Below are 22,451 nucleotides of genomic sequence, written 5' to 3' on the forward strand. Positions count from 1 at the left end.
TCGGCAGGCTGAGGGTAGAGGCGGAGGCAGAGCTTACTGAGTGCAGGCAGATCACCGATTGAGTTTTCCTTCCAGTAATCTCCTGAGAGCGGGCAGGCAGGTACTTGACTGAGGCTGCTCTCCAGAGTCCTACTGAGAACGAGCAGACAGATCACCGGCAGAGAAACTCTCCAGAGTTTCAGGTATTCAGGCAGGATCAACCTGGGAGGCAGAGAGGAGAAAAACGGGATCTGGTTTGGTTTACAGAAAGTCAGAGTTCACAGACAGGCAGGTTAGCTCAGGCTTGCTAACCTTTACTGGCAAGCACTGGAGTGAAGCCCTCCGCCTCCTTAAGTACGGATCTCCTGATGAGCAGATGAGAGACAGGTGGTGCGGTCGGCTCATGCTCCAGGAGATCTCGTGCGCCCTCTGGTGGAGAAAGTGGACAAACCTCCAGATCCCAACAAAAGCAAGCTTTCTTTGACTGGGTGAAACTGTAGCTCACCACACGTATACAGCGGAAAAAAAGAAAGCTACCTGGGGACGAGCACATAGGACGGCCTTACATAAACATATCATCAGAATGATTGACAATTAGGAGGACCTCTTATTTTGATGATGCACCCGGTCCATCCTCCCCTATACCTTTAAGATGTAAAGCCCTTTGTGCAGTCAGCATGACTAGAAAAGTGCTATATAAGATTTTATTTATTTGTATTTTTTAATACTACTTTAACCTTGAGTTGAACTAAGTAACAGTGGCAACTTTCTGTCTACAGGAGAAAAGTTCTGGGAGAACTAGAGAAAGACATGAAAAAAAGCATCATCTCAACTATTCTCATTCACAATGCTTACAAGTGGGTCCCCGCTTCAAAGGGGGATGGTAACACACTTCAAAGGGGAAAGGCATTCAACACACCAGTCGGGCTTGTTTATCTTTTACTGTCATGCGGCAACCTGAAGAGCACCCCATTATAGGATGGCTGTGTCTGAGACACTTGGATGCAGCAAAATGCATACTAGCTGATACTTCAAATAAAGCAGGATTTTTTTAAAGAGGGAGATAAACATTTACCTTTCAAACATTGTTTGGTAAAGCTGGTCAAATTGATTGTATGCAGAGAAAAAATATATTTCTCTGAGAAAAAATTATGCCTAAGGAGCATTAAATGTGCATAATAATTGTGGTGATGAGTTGAATTAGAAAAGAACAACTTCCCCTCAAATTGATTCATAGGTACTAATTGGCTGTGAGTTAGTCTTCCTGAGAGCCCACCCTCTCAGTGCTGGGGAAAATATCACCAAGATAGTAGGAGTTTCTAAATCTGATCAAAGGCATTCATTATACCAGCACTGCCGTATCTTGTTTTCTCCAGCTTTAGTGTGTTTGCCAGTTCTGTGAACCACATCTTAAACATAGGAACATCTTTCCCTTTACAAAACGGCAGAATAAGTTTCTTAAAAATCTTTTCCACTGAAATTATTGCATTAATCTGGGTTTTTCAAACATAGGTCGACTTTGGGCTCCCTTCCCACTTGCAAAAACATCTGGGTGTCACCCTGCCGCTGGCAAGCAGCGTGGCCTCTGTCCCCCCACATATGCATGTGCTTTGCCACAAGATAAGACTTGCAGACTGATAGGACACCATATGTACGTGCTACGGTGGGATTTCTAACATCGGTATGGTTTTGGGTAGAGCGGGCTGGCACCGCTACCTGGTGTGGCTGTGGTTCACCTGCATTCAGGGAGTCTATCTTCTGTCATGGGGCTCACCTGGATCTTGTACTACAGTCCTGCACCGGTCTGATTTTTCAAAACTGTCTCGGCCAGCACCCCTAGAGCTTAGAACCAAGACCCGTCTAATTAACTATCACAATTTAAAACCCTTAAATAATAAAGTGTGACCCAACCCGTGATCACAAAGTGTACACACAGCTGTTTATAAATAACAGATGCAGTAAAGAACATTATCTCACACTTATATCCAGTGAATGCTGCGCTCACAGCTGTAAGTTGTACAAAGTAAGAAGGTTCGCCTCATTGCCCAAGGAAAAAATCAAACCTATTATCTGGATATTCTTGAATCAATTTCTTTTTCAGGATGTAGAGTTAATAAATAAAAAATATAAATAAGTTTCATTCATACTCTTTGATACTCTCATTTTGTTTATATAAACCTGTTTCCGCAGCCGTGAAATAATATTTTTTTTCCTACCCCCATGTTGTAGTACTCCAAGCGGTGACATCACAGGGTTATTACTTCAGCTAGTATTTGAATATATGTACATTTTTTACGGGTACCCGCGGGCTCAAATAGAGATAAATTCAGAGAACTTTCTTTTGATGGATTGTTTTTTGGAGTTAGGGGCATAGTTGATGACTTTGCCAACATAACTTAACAGGTCTCTGTTCTGTCTGCTTGGCGTGTTTTCGTACCCTGTCTTTACGGGTGATTGTTGCCAATCACCTGCTTTCAGAGTGTGTTGGCCGCTCAGTAGGCCCCAGCTTATAGGTGGCGACATTATAAACACTTGGAGCAGCTAAGTAAAGGCTTTAACCAGCTTTAAAAGTCTGCTGCTTTACATAATCCCCATAACTGTTGTTCTGTTTGGTAGCAGAGATAGTCAGAACCCTGGTTTGAAACTGCCTCTTCTTTCCTTACTACAGCTCGGGTCACACTGCAAATAAGCTCCAAACCATAAGCAAAATTATTTAATGCTTGAGCATCCTTTGAGCTTTGTCCTCCATCACAGGGAAATTCTTAAGTGTTACGGTTGTGGTGTGTAGCTGGTTTCATCACTATATTCAAATGCTAGATGAAGTATCAACCAACCCTGTGATGCCACCGCTTTGAGTACTACAACATGGGGTGCCCTTGCCAAAAAATTATGAAACAATACTCTGTTTATTTTTATGTTCTTTTCACAGTTGTAATATAATTATTGATAATATGAAGGGTTCAATAAATATAGGTTCACAGAATGATAATGTTTTAAGTTTGGGATTTTTAACCACCTGTCAGAGGAGTGGGTGAGACTAAGCAAAACAGTCCTCTCTCTACATCTGCAAACCTTTAGGGAGCATTGTAGCATCATCCAGCAGAAGAGAAATCTTCATTTTGTGGCTATAATTAGATAGTGTCAAACCTCCATGTGAGCTATTTACAAAAGTGCAGTTTTTTATTCTTCGTAAGTGGTTCCATAGAAACAGCATAATAAACCCATCCAACTTTTTGAAAAACAATTTGAGTAAAAGAAATATTAAATGTTTCAGATCAAAGAAATTCACTATACACAGCAGATTTTTTTTTAATACTAAAAGCACATTTCAAATCATGATTTTCTTATTTACTCAAACAAACCAGCAGACGTTTTATTTTATTGTCTTCATTGTGTAATTTGTGGAACCATATAGCTGTTCTTGCTTCATTCTGAACTGTATAACAGAGAAGTGATGATTCATATGAAACTAAACTGATCTATGACTGGGATGGGAAGTCAAAGAGGAAATAATAAAGAAAAAAAGCTTTAAAGCTTTTATAAGAAAAGGTTCTAAATGCAGTAGCAGATCTAGAACATGTTACATGGGGTGAGGTAAAGGAGGCATACAATGTATTTGCATGGGGCACTGCTGAGCCTCTTCATTGAAATATCTACTGTAAGCAAATTTCTCATTTCCAAAAAACAAATGACACAATTTTGTTGTGTCACTGTCTCTTCTAAGAAAGAAAGACAACATTTATATATAGGCTAGCTGACAAACAATGTTCCAGTAAATCAATTAAAGGCATCACATTGTACTGTGCTGGGTAGTAAGACTTATTACAAAGTGATTTAAATCTAGCATCTCTGCATTGGAATTTAAACAAAGAATAAATTCAAACCAGCTGGTCCAGTAGGATGGGATAAATTTCTTGATACTAAACATTTGTTTCCTACTTGATCGGTTTCCTATTCATTTTCTTTATCTCGCACTCTGACTGAAATTTCCTCATCTTCACCACTTATTCTAACATAATTTCCGTCCTCTTCAATCTCTTCAGCTGTTCCACTTCCACCTGTGACTCTCCTGGTCTCGACAATTCTTTCTTGAAATTTTGCACTATTTTCTTCTTTCCTATCACTCATTTTCTTTTAGCAGAAAAACTAGAAATGTCTCTGCTTGTACATTTCCTTTTCACTGGGAACTGTGCAAGCTTTAATATTTAGTTATGATTATCTCATTTATTATGGCAAACTATAATAATAATATATTATTTATCACAATCACACAGGTCAAGCTGATCTATTCAGATATCTTGCATACTTTTTATATAATATACAGTAATATCATATAAAGTGCAGTATTTCAATTCAATTCAGTTTATTTATATAGCACCAATTCACAACACATTTAATCTCAAGGCACTTTACAGTTCACCAGAACATACAGTCAGATTGATTCAAAGTTCTCTATCTAAGGAAAACCAGTTGGTTGCATTGACTCATTGACTCAAAAGCAATCCCTCACACTAAGCATGCTTGTAGCGACAGTGAAAAGGAAAAACTCCCTTTTAACAGGAAGGAACCTCCAGCAGAACCAGGCTCAGTTTGAGCGGCCATCTGCCAAGGCCGACTGGGGTTCAAGGAGACAGAAGTAGAGATACAAAAAGCAGCTGTAAAAGGAGGCCCCATCCAGGAAACACACAGCCAGGCAGACGAGCTCCGAGCCAGCTCCCATGTCAGAAGATGAAGAGAGCACATCCAGTTAGTCACAGTCAGAGAAACAGAACTACACTGAAAACAGGCCAACATCTATAAACAAAGGTGTTGATGGCAGCAGCACAGCTGATATTTCTCTCCAGGATGGCGTCACAGCCAAACAGGAACAGACGAGGCAAAGCTACTATGAGAAAAAGCAGAGAGAGCATAACGTTAGAGATTGAACTACCAGATGCTGCAGAGTGAGAGAATAGAGATAGAATGAAGCAGAATGATGAAATAGGGGTCCTTATGTCCTCCAGAAGTCTAAACCTACTGTATAGCAGCATAACTATAGAGATGCTCAGGATAATCTGTGCCACTCTAACTATAAGCTTTATCAAACTGGAAAGTTTTAAGCCTAGCCTTAAAGTAGACAGGGTGTCTGCCTCATGGACTAAAACTGGTAGTTGGTTTAACAGGAGAGGAGCCTGATAACTAAAAGATCTGCCTCCCATTCTACTTTTAGAAATTCTAGGAACCACTAGTAAACCTGCAGATTGAGAGTGAAGTGTTATGTTAGGGACATAAGGAACAATCAAATCTCTGATATAAAATGGAGCTTGGCCATTTAAGGCTTTATATGTGAGAAGGAGGATTTTAAACTTTATCATGGATTTAACAGGAAGCCAATGAAGAGAAGCCAGGATAGGAGAAATATGATCTCTCTTTTAATTAAAAAAGAAGGAAATTCTAGAAACCTTTTTGATATGGGATTTAAATGACAGCTCCTGATCAAAAACAACACCAAGATTTTTTACTTAATTATCTGAAATCAGTTTAATCCAATACAAATGAAGTAACTGACTAATTAGCTTCTTTTTCAAAGACTCTGGTCCAAAGACTTAAGAGACATCCAGGTTTTTATGTCTTAAAGACATGCCTGTAATTTATGTAATCGGTTATCTTCATCTGGATTTATAGACAGATATAACTGAGTATCATCAGCATAACAGTGGAAATGAATCCCATGCTGTCCAATAACTCAAAGAAACAAGAATATTTCAGGAAGTTAAGATGTAAACTCAAACTTGAAGACTCATCCCACCATTACCTGCATTCAATCACCTCATCTCTACCTGCCATCCTGTGACTTTCTGTTTAAACCTCTCCATTCTCAAACTGTCCTGGTCTTCAGATGAGATTCGAACCGCCTCCACCCTATCTCCTCCATCATGCTTCCAAGTTCTTTCTGGATTCCTCCTCCTCTGTCCTCCACTCCACCACCAGTGGAGTCTTCCCGGGGGAGGACATATCTATTTCTAATCTCACAATGATCATCCATGTTCATCGCCATTTGCAGCTTCCATTTCTTCTACTGCTGTAGTTGCCCCAAAGAACTGCCAGATAATCTCTATAATTTTCACTTTTTGCGTGTGTTAGGGATGAGTTTAATTACAGTATTAAATAATTAATTTGGGTAAATCAATGTATGATTTAAAACAAGAAGTGTCTTTTGGACCAATAATAAATGAGTATTCTCAAGTATTTTAATGATATAAAAGTAGAGGGGAACCTGTAGAGAAAGGCTCTATAGCAGAGGGTCAGTTGCCACTGTAGATCTGCTACTGTTTTCATGCAACCACCTCCCAAAATTACAAGACATCACCTTCACTATGTAAATCTGAGTCAGAATTAGGTGCCAGCATCTAAACAAATAATATAAGAATAAATAATCTGGTAGCTTTGAACAAACAGTCACAGCCTGAAAACACATTATATCAAATTCTTTGACTCGAAAATCTATCATGCATTGGAATAGCATAGATAATCAAGGTGAGTCTATCCCCTTGAGATATCTAAATGCATTGTTTCTAACTTTGAAACTATGGAACCTGATAATGAATTTATTCAGATTATTGTGCATATTTGATGCTTCTATTTGAGGTGTCTGGTCTATAAAGTCAGTGGTAAATTGGGTTGCGATGTGAGGGTGTGACGGGGCAGCGCGGTCCCTCCCGCTGATACGCATGCACGCACACATACATACACAGAGAAATGCACGTGCGCACACACCCATTCAACTGCGAGTCCCTTCCCGTGTATGATAGTTACAGATCAATCGCTTTACTCACTTACATTTGCCTCTCGTGTGATGTGGCACGACCAAGGGTGCACACTTGGTGATGCTCATTAATCGGAACTCATACATTTACACTTAAACACATACACACGTTTGCACTTACCCGTGGAGCGTTGTTTGAGAGAAAGTGGGCGGGGCATTTTCAGGGTTTTTCTTTCCTGTTTGTTTTTTACGGTGGCCGACAGGTGCAAATGCGAAGCAAAAGAGAAAACATGCAAACAAAAAAAAGACACGCTCACAAATTAAATGCGGCAAACAAAAAGCAAATAAAATGCAGCAAACAAAAAAGAAGACACCCCCGAATGAAATGCAGCAAACAAAAAGAGAGACGCAAACAAAAAAGAAGACACCCCCGAATGAAATGCAGCAAACAAACAAAAAAAAGACACGCTCACAAATTAAATGCGGCAAACAAAAAGCAAATAAAATGCAGCAAACAAAAAAGAAGACACCCCCGAATGAAATGCAGCAAACAAAAAGAGAGACGCAAACAAAAAAGAAGACACCCCCGAATGAAATGCAGCAAACAAAAAAGAAAACACCCCCGAATGAAATGCAGCAAACAAAAAGTGTTGAAAACGGAAGTGCTCCAGACCACTAGGGGGAGTCAAAGAAAATAGTATTCATTTCTATGGGACCAGATGCAAGATTCAGATGAAGATATTTGAAAGAAAGTAAAGGTACGTATTACTATATTTCTTTTTAGATACGCCGTCTTTTATAATATTACAGAATAACAGAATAATTTATGCGTAGCGGGATAGACTTTGTGTCAGTCATACCGTTGATAGATAGATAGATAGATAGATAGATAGATAGATAGATAGATAGATAGTGAATTCGATTTACGCTTTTAACTTTCGTATTTTTATCTTTTTTTGATTGCTCTTATTTTTTCACAGTGACTCTGTGAAGTATTATCCTCTATAATGAGGTATTTTTCGGGGAGGTTCTGTGCTTTTTTGTGCTGTTTTTATCATGCTGCTCCCACCGGGACACGCTGCCTTTGTTTACTCCAGAGAACAGCTGATCGCTCTAATGCCGGCCGGCGTTTTAGCCAGACAGCTGAAATACCACCCGAACTCTGGAGGAAAACACGCCGTGGTTGCAGAGGAGGAAAACAACATTATCACTTTACTTGGATTTATCACTTTAATTGGACTTTTCACTTTATTTGGATTTAGTTTTTACATATGCATAGATATACGTACAGATATATATACAGAAGAGCTATATGTGTATATATATTTTATCTCTGTTTATTCTTATTTTTTATCTTTATTATATTGTATAGTTGGATGTGTGTATATATCATGTAAAACTGTAACTGGAGCGTGTAACAAAAGTAATTTCCCTCTGGGATTATTAAAGTATTTCTGATTCTGATTTACCTTTTTTAGGTGGCCATGTTTTGCTGTTTCTGTGGACAAAATCTAGGAACAATTCAAGTTTTCTGTTTTTCATGTGGGAAGAATGTGCAGATCTTGGCACAAGCTCAAGACACTGGTAAGCAGTGATGGCATAGTTACTTGTAAAAATTAACTTTAATCGATTACTTATTACTACTTGAAAAAGTAGATTAGTGATTACTTTTTTTGGAAATTCACTAAGTTACATTATTTATTTTTTTTCTCCACCACTTGTGAAAAGCTTGAACGTTGCAAATAATTAATTACAAGTTATTTAATTATAGTAATATCAAGTATGTATCTCCGCTTATAAGGTTGAACTGAACGGGAGATTAATGGTTACAACAGCACCCACACACACACACACAGTGCATCAGCAATATTACCTATGCTAAATAAAAATAATAAAAATAGATTAGACATATTAATGTTCTTTGTGTTACTGAAAAATATCAGCTCTTTTGATAATAATTAAGGTGATTTCTGTTTCAAACTTTTTATAGATTCAAGGATGGCCTTTCAACACTGAACTTCCAGAATGCTTTGGAGCAGCATGCTTCCATCTTCAGGCCATTTATGCGTGCAAGAGTGGAACAGCTGACATCCAAAATATTGGAGGAAATATTTGAGGTTCAGCTCAGTGAAAAGGGTAGCAGCAGACGACATGAGGAAACAAGAGTGCTAGGATTCTGGAGAGACCTTCTCCTTGACGCAGAAGGAGGACTTTAAGATTTATTGCTATATTCTGGTGTTATTGTAATATCTGATACATAAACTCATTGCTTCTTTTCTAGAACAAAAAATGGGTTTCTTTCTCCAGGACGTCCTGATGTTTGCCACCGGCTTGAACACACTACCTCCATCTTCAATTCTGCCACCACCAAAACTGATCTTTCAGGCCACTTCTCGTTTTCCTGTCAGTAGCACCTGCTCCAACACTATCAAAATACCAATGTCCAAGACGTATCATCAGTTTAAAGAAGACATGGACTTTGGGATTCAAAACTCCCCTGGGTTTGGGCTTTATTAAGGTCAAATGCAAAACAAAACAAAATGCTATCTATTTAACTTGTCAAACCTGTTCAGTTATGACACTGTTTACTGTTTGTGTGCGACCTTCAAATTTGGATTCTTGTTTGTTTATAAGTCCACCATGTTTTTCAGTTTAATATAGTTTTCGACACATGATTCCCAACTCTGTGGATGTGCTAGGCCACACTGTCTCTGGAGGTTCTCAAAATGTGCCTGAAGGTGTTCATCTCCACATTGAATGTTGTTAGTCTCTGTCACAAACTGTCCGAATGGCTCCTGGGAAACTAGGAAACCACAGTCTGTTCCACCAAACCTAGGAATAGAAGAAATACAGGAAACATTTAGTTATATTTACATTTCTTCACTAAACTGTTACTGCTCTGACTATTGTTATAACCTGTCTAAATGATTAATTGTATTTAAATTTACATTTTAGAAATTGTCATCTGAAATTGTTAGAATAAAAAGTGACATACTGTTAACACATTGTTCATTATTTTTGTTTTGGCAAATTATTTTTTAGAGTTCCCAAAGAGGTTTTAAATTAACCAGATGTTGAAGACAAAAACAACAAAAATTACCTGTGAGGTAGATGATACATCACATCTGGTTTACCAGATGGACAGCAAGATTGTTTAACAGGTCTTATGGTATGTTTATGCCACCTGTTCTTGCATTCATCAAGATCTCTCTGTAGCATATCCATGAAGACAAACCGCACAAGGCATGTGTGCTCATGACTTCCATTGAAGAGATGTCTTTCCTTCAAATCGTTCATGAGATCCATCCAGAACTGAGATCAACAATAAACCAAAATTATAAGATAATTATATCAGCAGAAAGTAATAGGACTAGTTTCTATGTCATGAAAATAGTTAAATATATGTTGACCTACAAAGTTAAATATAAAGTAAGCAGACATCAACTGTTATACTTTAAATGTTGAGCTTCTGATTCATCCATATCAAATGTTAAACTATAAAATTAAGTTGTATATAGCACAAAAACATAATGGTCATTAAGAGATATGCAAGTACTTCATTTCTTCTGACAAAGTAGAGGTAATCGAGTAAAATGTTGCATTAAAAATTTGAAATGTTTGCTTATCCAAGAAGACTACTAAATTTATTCACCTTTTCAAGGTCTACTACTTGGTATTTATACAAAAATTACAATAAACTGTTGACAAACTCACCTTTGTTTTCTGAAATATGACCCCCAGCTTTCGATGCGTTGGTTGGCTGTTGAGGAGCCATACATATGGCTGGCAACGCTCAAGCTTTTCACAAGTGGTGGAGAAAAATAAATAATGTAACTTAGTGAATTTCCAAAAAAAGTAATCACTAATCTACTTTTTCAAGTAGTAATAAGTAATCGATTAAAGTTAATTTTTACAAGTAACTATGCCATCACTGCTTACCAGTGTCTTGAGCTTGTGCCAAGATCTGCACATTCTTCCCACATGAAAAACAGAAAACTTGAATTGTTCCTAGATTTTGTCCACAGAAACAGCAAAACATGGCCACCTAAAAAAGGTAAATCAGAATCAGAAATACTTTAATAATCCCAGAGGGAAATTACTTTTGTTACACGCTCCAGTTACAGTTTTACATGATATATACACACATCCAACTATACAATATAATAAAGATTTAAAAAAATAAGAATAAAAAGAGATAAAATATATATACACATATAGCTCTTCTGCATATATATCTGTACGTATATCTATGCATATGTAAAAACTAAATCCAAATAAAGTGAAAAGTCCAATTAAAGTGATAAATCCAAGTAAAGTGATAATGTTGTTTTCCTCCTCTGCAACCACGGCGTGTTTTCCTCCAGAGTTCGGGTGGTATTTCAGCTGTCTGGCTAAAACGCTGGCCGGCATTAGAGCGATCAGCTGTTCTCTGGAGTAAACAAAGGCAGCGTGTCCCGGTGGGAGCAGCATGATAAAAACAGCACAAAAAAGCACAGAACCTCCCCGAAAAATACCTCATTATAGAGGATAATACTTCACAGAGTCACTGTGAAAAAATAAGAGCAATCAAAAAAAGATAAAAATACGAAAGTTAAAAGCGTAAATCGAATTCACTATCTATCTATCTATCTATCTATCAACGGTATGACTGACACAAAGTCTATCACGCTACCCATAAATTATTCTGTTATTCTGTAATATTATAAAAGACGGCGTATCTAAAAAGAAATATAGTAATACGTACCTTTACTTTCTTTCAAATATCTTTCTCTGAATCTTGCATCTGGTCCCATATAAATGAATACTATTTTCTTTGACTCCCCCTAGTGGTCTGGAGCACTTCCGTTTTCAACACTTTTTGTTTGCGGCATTTCATTCGGGGGTGTTTTCTTTTTTGTTTGCTGCATTTCATTCGGGGGTGTCTTCTTTTTTGTTTGCGTCTCTCTTTTTGTTTGCTGCATTTCATTCGGGGGTGTCTTCTTTTTTGTTTGCTGCATTTTATTTGCTTTTTGTTTGCCGCATTTAATTTGTGAGCGTGTCTTTTTTTTTTTTTTGCATGTTTTCTCTTTTGCTGCGCATTTGCACCTGTCGGCCACCGTAGTTTTTCCTCATAAAGGAAGTCAGTGATTTCCGCTGGCAAATTTAATTGTATTTTTTTTTAAGAAAGTAACTTCAGAATGGAAACAGAAAATTATTATTATTTTTTTCTAGGAATAAATGTTTTTTTTTATTTTTTTTTATTTTTTTCCCCTTATTATTATTAAAACCAATACTCAATTGTTTGCTGATGTAATTGTAGGGCGGGGCTTAGGATTTATAAGGAGAGCTGCTGACCTTACTGAGTCAGTCTGGCCTGGTTACAGAGAAGGTCACATTGCTGTGCAGCAGAAAAGGTATTTTTGTCTGAAATTATGTAAATACTACATTTGTTTCCATATTATTTTTATTTTTTTGCATTTTCCCCTGCTACTCTGCTCTTATTTTTGGGAGGTGTGAAATAAATATGATAAACTGAAGATGTCGACATGCCCTCCATGATTTTTTTTCTCATGATTTTGGAGTCAAGTTGATCGTATCGAGGTCTAACACAGAGGCTGTTAGGAAGAACCCACGACAGATGGTGTCAGGAGTGGGATGGCATGTCGAAGGAAAACCATCCGCCTCCCAAAGCAGAGGACTGGACTGCGCTCTCAGCAAGAGGAAGCTTCCACAGAAACAGCATGGGAAACTCAACAGTCTACATCCGCAGATGAGAAGATGGAGCAGCCACAGACTCAATTTGGTGAGTCAGGGAAGGAAATCGTGTCTCTGCTGCAAAACTTCATGGAAGCACAGCAGAAAAAGGAGGACTCATTGATAAACATTCTTCAAGACCTGAAAAGATCTATTCAGCCAGCAGTACAGAAACCTCCATCGAGTACTGGCTCAGTAAGTAGTCCAAGATATCATCTGCCAACTCCAGCCTCACGTCGACCGCTTGATTCAAGCTCATCATCATCCTCCTCCTCCTCTTCTTCAACCCCAACTGAGTCCAGAAATAGTCGGTCAAGACAAAGGCTTCTTTGGGAGGGTCATTCGGATCCAAAGATGCTCCCATATGCAGCTGGTGAGGATATAGAGGACTATTTAATGCGGTTTGAACGTATTGCCAAAACTTGGAAATGGCCAGAGACAGAATGGGCATGCCGACTTGTTCCATTGCTTTCTGGTAAGGCGTTAGCAGCCTACACAGCAATGGATGAAGACAGGGCCCACTGCTATAATGAACTGAAAGCAGCATTATTGGCAAAATTTGACATATCTCCAGAGACCTACAGGCAGCGGTTCCGGTCAACTGTGGTTCCACCTGATGAAAGCCCGGCAGAAACCTACTCCCGACTGAAGGGGCTTTTCCGACGCTGGATTCGACCTACACAGCACACTAAAGAGCAGATCGGAGAGGCCATCATTCTGGAGCAGTTCCTGCGAGTTCTACCGCCTGAGATGAGGACATGGGTGAAGGAACACGAGCCGAAAGATGGACAGCATGTGTAACCCAGGAAAACATAGCCCTCATTAAACATAAACCTTTTCATAAAAATAGCTATAAAATGCTCAAATACGAAATAAATAAATAAACAGGAAATAAATAGGCTTTAAAATAGTTAAAAATATTAATAATAATAATTACAGATATTATAAATGGTGTATTTCATTTTATATTTTATTTTGTTTAAAACTGTATAAAAGAGATTTATTTTGCCAGCAGCTAAATGGTTAAATCTGAGAAAAACGTCTTACTCTGAAGGGTCACATTGATTTGTAGCCCATGTGACAAGCTCCAGCCAATTGGGTCGCTATGTTCTCTGGCGCTAGCAGAGAAAGCGAGGGAGAAGAATAGAGAGAACGAAGAAGCTAATGGAGTTGTGCTGGTAAAGAGAGATAATAAGAGAAAATTGACCATTGAAAAGACTACCTGCTGTCTGGAATATTTTTCACGTTTTTGGAGGACGAGCTTTCCACATATATTTTTTTCCCCTGACCGAATTCGGGAGTGTTTTATGTTACAGAACTGGACTTTGTGAGTTAAAAAGTGTATTTTATTTTCTGTGAAAGATTTTTTTGTAAGACAATTGTATTTCATTGAAATGTGAAGCTAAAGTAGTGCATTTATGTTTTTTATGTTAGAAAAAAAAACCCTTGGCATTAATATATGGACTGGTGTGGGTGAAGCATTTTCCCCCACACACACAATGTTCAGCAGCCAAATCGACGTAAATATTACTTTATTCAGTAGAAAGCAAAGTTAAAAAGAACTTTTGTATGCTTTGTTGGTTAATAAACCAGGCCTTTAAGTTTCTGCTGGAGATTGGACCGAGAAAGTCGATTGCTGAGTTGGATTCCACTATTGAGAAACAAGATGGCGAGCCGTAACCCAGGAGCCCTGTAACCGCCCTCCAGCAGGAGATACGCCCTCTGCTGGACATTTCAAATCATCCAAACTGGTATGACCTGCCCATTTTTTCCTGCTAAAAAAAAGCAGTGGATTCAGAATTAACCCTTCAGGATCAACAGAGAGAAAAGACATTGATTGAAGCACAAGTTATCCAGTCTTTTGCTGGATTTGGTTCTTTTGTGTTTTATTGATTTTCTTCCTGGATCATTTTCAGTATTCATTGTAATTGTGTGGAATGTAAATTGTCTGTTGGGTTATAATAGAAAAAAGAAATAGTTAACACAGGAAATTAAAACCCCTTAACTTCATAGAAAGAACTCTAAATAACTAAAATTGATTAAAAAAGAGATTAAATTTGAACAAACTATAAATAAAATAGTTAATCGTACCAATCTTGAACTTAAATAGAACTATAACCTAGGTTTAAATAAATAGTATCCTTTAATACCTAAAATTAGGTGTAAATGTGAAACAGGGGTCAAACCGATTATTCTGAAAGAAACATGGAAACTATTTTGATTGAATTTTGTGTCATTGTATGTGTATTGTTTGTAATATTGTTCTTTTCAAATAATAAGCCGGCAGTTTAATCATATTTTCTGGTCTGTGGTCATTAATACACTTACACATTTCTCTACTTTCATAGCCGAACCTAGCACTGGTCTTATTATCTGTTTTATCAACTGTAAACTTATCGTGAGTGTTACAGAAAGTGGCGAGCCAGCCAGGAGTAGGAAATAGAAGCTTAAACTGTATTTCTGACCCAGATCACAAAAAAAAGAAAAAAAAAAAGAAAAAAAGGCCAAGTTCAGCGAGAAATGGATATAGTTGACAAAGAAAACATTAAAGTTCCAAACTCCGTGATTGTTAGTGGCATCACTGACACAGAGGTTGATGAAAATGTAACAGACTTCCTAAACAGGTATGGAAAAATAATGAGAACCTTTAAAATAGATGACCTGCATTCTTCTTACCACCAGAATGCCATTGTGGAGTATGAGAGTGGAACTGCTTTGACAGCGCTTGAACCATTACTCCCTTATGTACTTGAGAGCTCAAACAAAATCTCTTATCGAATCAGAGCCCTGTCCACTGAGTATGTGTCTGATGTCACAGATAAAGCCACCCACCGTTTTTTCTGTGAACTGCAAGAAATTGCTAAATTAGGTGGAAAATCCTTTGAAGCCGTCCTGCATGAACACCTGTCCAAATGCTCTCAATCAGTCACAGGCAGCTCTGGGATACCTGAAACTGAGAGTTTTACTCTCGAGACACAAAGTGGCCTGATGAACCCAGTTACCAGACCAACCCAAGGTAATGACCTACTTTTCCAAAGTGAAATTGCAGAGCAGTCTAAAACTTATCTAAGCAACTCTGATTCTGACTCAGTTAACCAACCTCGACCCAATCTAGCCTCTAACCTATCACAGAATCTTGTCACTCACCCTGAAGTGCAAAAAGTAATTGTAGAGCATATAGTAGGAAATGAAGCTCCGGTCTCACAGGTGGGTGCCTCTTTTCGGCTAAGGCAGTTTTCAGGCAAACTGCCTTGTCCTAGCCATGAGGCTGATTTCGATACATGGCGAAACAGTGTCGAGCTCATACTTCAGGATACGGATATGTCTGTATTGCAGTGCTCGCGGAAGATTTTAGACAGTCTCGTGCCACCTGCGTCTAATGTAGTAAAACCCTTGGGCCCTACAGCACTGCCACTGGCTTATCTTGAACTGTTAAATTCAGCTTTTGGCACAGTGGAAGATGGCGATGAGCTTTTTGCTAAATTTCTTAACACCCTACAAGACCCAGGTGAAAAGCCATCAAATTACCTGCATCGCTTGCAGACCGTCCTCTCAAAAGCTTTGAGCAGAGGTGGAGCAGCCCCAGCTGAAGCAGACCGACACCTTCTGCGTCAGTTTTGCCGTGGGTGTTGGGATGATGCCTTACTAGCAGAGCTCCAGCTTGAAAGAAAAAAAGATAAACCACCTTCGTTCACTGAGTTGCTATTGCAGCTGAGAGTTGAAGAAGACAAGCATATTGCGAAAGAAAGCAGAATGAAAAAACACTTCGCTGCTGCGCGACCAAAAGTAGCCTCCCAAGCTATTACTGTAACCTCTGACCTCTCTGATCCCATAGTTCAAGACAATCTCACTGAAATGCGAACCCAGATAACCCAGATGCAAAGTCAGCTGACAAAATTGAAACCCCAAAAGGTAGTTCAACCTGTGGTTCCCCAAAGTGACCTTGTCACAGAACTAAAAGCAAAAATTGCTCAGCTGCAGAGCCATCTAGCTAAACTAAAACCGCCAACCTCCACTAAGAAAAGTGCTAGTGCACCCAAAGCTAGGACACAGACTAAACCTAAGGCACCTGAAGAAAGCGCGACAGTCCCAACTTTAAAGAGTAGACCGAAGCCTTGGTATTGCTTTCGCTGTGGCGAAGATGGCCATATCGTTTCAGCTTGCTCCAATGATACAATGATTGGATACAATGATCCAATTGTACAACCCACAAAGTTAAAAAGAACTTTTGTATGCTTTGTTGGTTAATAAACCAGGCCTTTAAGTTTCTGCTGGAGATTGGACCGAGAAAGTCGATTGCTGAGTTGGATTCCACTATTGAGAAACAAGATGGCGAGCCGTAACCCAGGAGCCCTGTAACCGCCCTCTAGCAGGAGATACGCCCTCTGCTGGACATTTCAAATCATCCAAACTGGTATGACCTGCCCATTTTTTCCTGCTAAAAAAAAGCAGTGGATTCAGAATTAACCCTTCAGGATCAACAGAGAGAAAAGACATTGATTGAAGCACAAGTTATTCAGTCTTTTGCTGGTTTTGGTTCTTTTGTGTTTTATTGATTTTCTTTCTGGATCATTTTCAGTATTCATTGTAATTGTGTGGAATGTAAATTGTCTGTTGGGTTATAATAGAAAAAAGAAATAGTTAAAACAGGAAATTAAAACCCCTTAACTTCCTAGAAAGAACTCTAAATAACTAAAATTGATTAAAAAAGAGATTCAAATTGAACAAAATATAAATAAAATAGTTAATTGTACCAATCTTGAACTTAAATAGAACTATAACCTAGGTTTAAATAAATAGTATCCTTTAATACCTAAAATTAGGTGTAAATGTGAAACAGGGGTCAAACCGATTATTCTGAAAGAAACAGGGAAACTATTTTGATTGAATTTTGTGTCATTGTATGTGTATTGTTTGTAATATTGTTCTTTTCAAATAATAAGCCGGCAGTTTAATCATATTTTCTGGTCTGTGGTCATTAATACACTTACACATTTCTCTACTTTCATAGCCGAACCTAGCACTGGTCTTATTATCTGTTTTATCAACTGTAAACTCATCGTGAGTGTTACACATGCAGCAAAATTGGCGACACAGTTCCTGAATGCACGCAAGGGAGGCGGCGGTTCAAACTTAATCAGCAGGAATCGCAGGGTTACAGCGCAGCCGGTCCAACTGAAAGCTACAATAGAACGAAGCAACCGGGACTTTCCAGGTAACTTCTCCAGGGAACCAGACCACCACCAGCTGGGTAAGAACCTTGTTTGTTATTATTGCCAACAACCGGGCCACAAAGCTTCTGTGTGTCCAGTGCACAAAGCTAAGGTCACGGGAGCCTGTTATCCACCCCGGCTTGAAGAGGGGATTGTTGGGACTGAAAATATTGGCAGACACTATCAACAAATATCTGTTAATGGACAAAATGTGACTGCTCTTTTGGACACTGGAAGTTTCATCTCGCTCATAAAGCAGAGTCTGGTACCAGTGGGCCAGACAGATTATGGAAGAAAAGGGGACATTTTGTGTGTCCATGGTGATAAACATACATACCCAAAAGCAGACTTAACAGTTGTTATTGATGAACAACCATATCTGTTAACATTTGGTGTTACTGAAAACTTGCCAGTAGATGTAATTTTCGGTCGGGATTTACCAGTGCTTTTTGACTTGTTGAAGGAAAAGCAGTCCAATCAGATGGATTTTGATAAGGGGGTCAATACCCAAGTAAATGTTAATATCTCTTGTCCGGTGGTCACCAGAGCCCAAGTAAAGGCCGGTGTCCAACCATTACCAGACCTAGACAGTAGTTTATGTGAGGGTGGCACAAAAGGGCCAAGAAAAACTCGAAGCCAACGGCGTTTTGAAAAAAAGCTAAGGTTAAAAGAACCTGATCAGATAGATGCATTGTGGGACATACCAGAAAACATTTCTCTGTTACAACAAGAGGATGAGAGTTTGAAACCACTATTCCTTAAGGCTGAAAAAGAAAAAAATGGAAATTGTGTGGTTGAACCAAGGTATGTTGTTGAACATGATGTGTTGTATAACATTGAAAATAAGCGCAAACGTTTGGTAATCCCCGCTAGATGTAGACCTCTCATTATGTATTTGGCACACACATTGCCATGGGCGGGACATCTGGGTCGCCATAAAACATATCTACGTGCAGGTGCACGCTTTTACTGGCCAACAATGTACACCGATATTCAGACTTATTGCGCCACCTGCCCGGTATGTCAAAAAACATGTGCCACCCACAAAGCTGATAGGGCATTTCTTCAACCCCTGCCTGTCATTTCTACACCATTTCCCAGGATTGCCATGGACATTGTGGGCCCACTAATAAAAAGCAGCAGCGGCCATCAGTACATCTTGGTTGTGTCGGATTATGCTACGCGGTTTCCTGAGGCTTTTCCACTTCGTACCATCTCTGCTCCCATGGTTCTCCGGGCTTTAATGCAGCTGTTTTCTAGGGTTGGGATCCCAGATGAAATCATAACCGACCAAGGTACAAACTTTACCTCCAAGCTTATGCAACTGTTTTACAAACAGCTTGGTATTTCTCCAATAAAAACCACTCCATATCACCCTCAAACTGACGGTCTTGTTGAAAGATTTAATCAAACATTAAAAAGGATGCTCCAGAAGTTTGTGGATGACACTGGTAAGGACTGGGACCGGTGGCTGCCTTACCTTCTGTTTGCTTACAGAGAGGTTCCCCAGGCATCAACTGGCTTCTCCCCCTTCGAATTGCTGTATGGCTGGGATGTCCAGGGGCCTTTGGATTTGCTCCGAAAAGGCTGGGAGTCACCATCTGCAGGTGAAGACAATAAAGGGATTGTCCAGTTTGTGCTGGAGATGCGGGAACGACTTTCCAGGTACCAGGAAGAAGCAGAACTCAACTTACGGGAGGCACAGAAGAACCAAAAGGCTTGGTATGACAAGCATGCCCGTCATCGTGAGTTCCAACCTGGGCAGAAGGTTTTGTTGCTTCTTCCTACCTCCAGCAATAAACTTCTAGCAAGGTGGCAGGGACCATACACAATCAGCCGGAAGATGGGTCCTGTTACCTATGAGGTACACCATCCAGACAAGAAAAAGAATCACCAGACTTACCATGTCAACTTATTGAAAGAATGGAAGGAGTCACCATTTCACCACAGTACCAAAGTTCTGATGGTCCATAAAGTTGACCTAGAGGACGATGAGGACACCGATCCAAAAGGTCTGATGACAACTGCTCCTCCTAAACTGGCACATCTGCAAGCAGAACAAGTCCTACAGCTCCAAGGTGTGTTTCCTCTCTTTTTTCACCCATTCCAGGCAAAACCACCCTGGCTCAACATGACATCAGGTTAAAGGATAAAACACCTGTTCGCCAGCACCCTTACAGGGTTCCCCAGCAACTGGTGGGAAAATTGCAACTTGAAATAAAAGAAATGTTAAAACTTGGAGTGATTGAGCCTTCTAATTCAGAATGGTGCAGCCCAGTTGTCATTACTTTCAAGAAGGATGGGTCACTGCGTATATGTATCGACTTCAGAAAAATCAACGCAATTTCCGAGTTTGATGCTTATCCAATGCCTCGAATGGATGAATTGCTGGAGAAGATTGGTACTGCCAAATATATCACCACGCTTGACCTATGTAAAGGCTACTGGCAGATTCCTCTTGAGAAGAGTTCCAGGCCTTATACAGCTTTCAGAGTGCCAGCTGGGTTGTTCCAGTTTACTGTGATGCCATTTGGGCTACATGGGGCACCCGCCACCTTTCAGAGGCTGATGGACAAAGTTCTTCAGGGCTGTGATCATTGCAGTGCAGCCTACCTTGACAATGTGGTGGTCTTTAGCAATTCGTGGGAAGACCATGTCCAACATTTGTCCCTGATCTTAGGAAAGATCCAGGAAGCGGGATTAACTCTCAACCCTTCAAAGTGCGAGTGGGCACAAAAAGAGGCCCGATACTTGGGCTATTGTCTGGGAGGAGGAGAGATTCGATCACAAGTGGATAAAGTGGAAGCCATCAAGAACTGTCCTAGACCTCGAACCAAAAAAGAAGTCCGGTCCTTTCTGGGGCTGGCTGGTTGGTACAGACGTTTTGTACCTTACTTTGCAACTATTGCAGCTCCACTAACATCACTGACAGGAAACGACAAAAGGAACCCTGTAACTTGGTCAGATGAATGTGAAAAGGCATTCAGCATCCTGAAGACACTGCTTTGTTCTTTTCCTGTGTTAAAGAGCCCAGACTTTGATAAAAGGTTCCTAGTACGGGTTGATGCCTCTGCAGTTGGCTTGGGAGCAGTTCTGGTCCAAGGAAACCCAGGAGATGAACATCCACTGCTTTATCTTAGCCGCAAGTTACACCCACGGGAGACTAGGTATTCTACTGTAGAAAAAGAGGGCCTGGCCATCAAGTGGGCACTAGAAAGCTTGAGATACTATTTGCTGGGACGTGAATTTGACTTGGAAACTGACCACAGAGCCCTAACCTGGATAAACTCCATGAAGGACCATAATAGTAGGCTCACCCGATGGTACCTTTCACTACAACCATTTAGATTTAATGTTCAGCATCGATCTGGCAAAACCAATGCAGTGGCTGATTACCTGTCCAGGTTGCCGCACATCGTCAACCTTAGGGAGGAGGAAGATAATGTGACGCGGCAGCGCGGTCCCTACCGCTGATACGCATGCACGCACACATACATACACAGAGAAATGCACGTGCGCACACACCCATTCAACTGCGAGTCCCTTCCCGTGTATGATAGTTACAGATCAATCGCTTTACTCACTTACATTTGCCTCTCGTGTGATGTGGCACGACCAAGGGTGCACACTTGGTGATGCTCATTAATCGGAACTCATACATTTACACTTAAACACATACACACGTTTGCACTTACCCGTGGAGCGTTGTTTGAGAGAAAGTGGGCGGGGCATTTTCAGGGTTTTTCTTTCCTGTTTGTTTTTCCTCATAAAGGAAGTCAGTGATTTCCGCTGGCAAATTTAATTGTATTTTTTTTAAGAAAGTAACTTCAGAATGGAAACAGAAAATTATTATTTTTTTTTTCTAGGAATAAATGTTTTTTTTATTTTTATTTATTTTTTTTCCCCCTTATTATTATTAAAACCAATACTCAATTGTTTGCTGATCTAATTGTAGGGCGGGGCTTAGGATTTATAAGGAGAGCTGCTGACCTTACTGAGTCAGTCTGGCCTGGTTACAGAGAAGGTAACATTGCTGTGCAGCACAAAAGGTATTTTTGTCTGAAATGATGTAAATACTACATTTGTTTCCATATTATTATTTTTTTTTTGCATTTTCCCCTGCTACTCTGCTCTTATTTTTGGGAGGTGTGAAATAAATATGATAAACTGAAGATGTCGACATGCCCTCCATGATTTTTTTTCTCATGATTTTGGAGTCAAGTTGATCGTATCAAGGTCTAACACAGAGGCTGTTAGGAAGAACCCACGACAGAGGGAAACAAACTGCAGAGCCTCCCTCAGAAAAAGTTGAAGTAAAGCACTGCATTCAGTATACACTAGAATGCCATTTTCTTGTATATTAACAGCTTATTACACATCTATTTTTAACCATCATTAGTAAACATGCTGAACACATCCCGATCAGTTTCTCAATACAAATCAGTTTACCTTTGATCCCTCAGATGTACTTAACCAAAATCTTTTCATGCTGGTTATGGATTAAGAATCATTTTTTGTCTGTGTCATTAGAAGAACTTATTTCCTCTTAATCTGCCAAAAGATGAATAATTCTGGGAATAACTTGTGAAGTAAGGAGAACAGAAATTCTGTGTTGAGCTCTACAAAAATTCTTAGTCCCCCAGAGAAACCTTTAAAGACAGCAACTAGAGTGCATTCAGATATTCTCATCAGAATACAGTGCAGTTCAGTTCACAGCTCACATTAAATGTCCCTAAAGCAGCTTCAGGATGAAATCACAGATAACTGCAGCACCACTAGGA

General features: G+C 39.5%; 2 long non-coding RNA genes across 3 annotated transcripts; one reads left to right on the plus strand and one right to left on the minus strand.

The window, feature by feature from the left end:
• The first annotated feature begins 7,459 nt into the window (after positions 1 to 7,459).
• Positions 7,460 to 9,725, plus strand: LOC119792595. Of its 2 annotated transcripts, XR_005282011.1 has the most exons (3): positions 7,460 to 7,482; positions 8,203 to 8,308; positions 8,715 to 9,725. It is a non-coding gene; the product is annotated as an uncharacterized LOC119792595 (long non-coding RNA). The 2 variants fall into 2 exon arrangements; XR_005282010.1 differs by lacking the exon at positions 7,460 to 7,482 and having other exon boundaries at positions 8,062 to 8,308.
• Positions 9,726 to 10,438: 713 nt separating this feature from the next.
• On the minus strand, positions 10,439 to 11,518 carry LOC119792596. The gene is made up of 3 exons (XR_005282012.1): positions 11,469 to 11,518; positions 10,664 to 10,769; positions 10,439 to 10,522 (listed from the first exon to the last, which is right to left on the minus strand). It is a non-coding gene; the product is annotated as an uncharacterized LOC119792596 (long non-coding RNA).
• Between the last annotated feature and the right edge of the window lie 10,933 nt (positions 11,519 to 22,451).

Source organism: Cyprinodon tularosa, unplaced genomic scaffold (assembly GCF_016077235.1).
Source record: "Cyprinodon tularosa strain WSP-4 unplaced genomic scaffold, ASM1607723v1 ctg424, whole genome shotgun sequence".
NCBI lineage: Eukaryota > Metazoa > Chordata > Actinopteri > Cyprinodontiformes > Cyprinodontidae > Cyprinodon > Cyprinodon tularosa.